This window comes from Tarenaya hassleriana, unplaced genomic scaffold (genome assembly GCF_000463585.1).
Source record: "Tarenaya hassleriana unplaced genomic scaffold, ASM46358v1 Cleome109, whole genome shotgun sequence".
Taxonomy (NCBI): Eukaryota; Viridiplantae; Streptophyta; class Magnoliopsida; order Brassicales; family Cleomaceae; genus Tarenaya; species Tarenaya hassleriana.
Genome location: NW_010961180.1, coordinates 312,374 through 314,138, shown reverse-complemented (window position 1 = coordinate 314,138; position 1,765 = coordinate 312,374).

Sequence of the window (1,765 nt, the reverse complement as noted above, 5' to 3'; positions counted from 1 at the left end):
GTATATATATATATATATATATTTTATTTTTATTTTTTATTTTATTTTTATTTTTATTTTATTTTTATTTTTATTTTTTATTTTTTTATTTTTTATTTTTTTATTTTTTATTTTTTATTTTTTACTTTTTATTTTTTATTTTTTATTTTTTATTTTTTATTTTTTATTTTTTATTTTTATTTAAAATAAATTCTTATCTGATGTGGCGGATGATGAGGCATTGAGTCATCCGCCACGTCAGATCGTCCGATAAGTGATTTAACGCCGTTTAACGTCAATGAGGTTTTTGTCAAAAATTTACAAATTCAGTATTTTTTATGTCAAAATCAACGAATTCATATTTAATTTGAAAATCGAAAAAGTTCGGTATTAATATGTCAGCTATCTCCAAGTTCGGTAATTTTTTTGGGATTTTCCCTTTTTCTTTTGAAATAAGCTTTTTTTTATATCTTTTTTCTTTTTACTTTTTTTTTTCTCCTCATGATTTTTTTTTCTTCTTTGAATTTTTTTTTTCAAAACACAAAAACTAAATTGGAAGAAATGATAATTAATAAAATGATGATAAAACAAAAAAAGAATAACGGAAATTAAAGATAAATGATAGATAAAACCTAGATTAGAGTTATGCTCTGATACCAACTGATGCGAAACCAGAGACCTTTACTCTAACTAGGCGGGTGGAGACCGCGACCTCTAACCAACCGGTAGGAATCAACCTTAGCACAAGTCTAAAAGACTGCCTCGACCTAGACCTAACACCATGATTAGCAACCTTGGTATAATGAAGATGCCACAAACGGTTATGACTATTCGTTTGATAAGTCGGGTGAACGCCACGAATAGAAATCCGATAAGTTCAAAAACAGTCCACAAAGAACTAAAAGAGAATACTCTCACAAGTTTATTGATCAAGGATGTATGTTTACAAGTGAGATTAGCTCACCTATTTATAGAATAAAACAACATGCAAATTAGCAAAATAAATTAAATAAAATAAAAAATAAGATGTTTGATAGGTGTGGTCTTCAAGAGAGTCTTCATAAATAATGTGGTCTTCAAAAAGGAGCTTTAAATGCCTTTGAAAAATGTGTTTCCGTAATTGACTTTGACCTCTTCTAGAAAGCCTTCAAAATGCACTCTCGTGGGCCATAATTAGGCTTATAATGGGCCTAACTTGATAATGGATTGATCCAACTTGAGAACCTTCATGTTTTAGGCCAAATGCTTCGTGTATCAAATATATATACTTGTCTTGAAGTTTCTGAGAACATGACGTCGTCATTGGACTTGTAGAAATATCCTCGTTTCGTCAACTTGGAAACTTCCACGCTGAGGTATACCTAACCTTTTGTGAGGTATATCTAGATCTGTAATGGTATTGCTCTGAAGTATGATTAGCCTAGCCATGTCCTTTTCCAAGTTATCCATATTGATACTGATGATCACATCATTGAATGTGATGCGTCTGGTGTAGGTATTGGAGCGGTCCTAATGCAGGAGAAGAGACCCATAGCCTTCTTCAGTGAGAAGCTTATTGGAGCTTAACTCAACTACTCGACTTATGACAAGGAGCTTTATGCATTGGTACGATCGCTGTAGACGTGGAAACATTACCTATGGCCTAAGGAGTTCATTATCGATACCGATCACTCCTCATTGAAGTATCTGAAAGGTCAGCATAAGCTTAACCGTCGATATGCTAAGTGGGTAGAATTCATAGAGATGTTTCTTTATGTGATACGCTATAAGCGAGGAAAGGAGAACG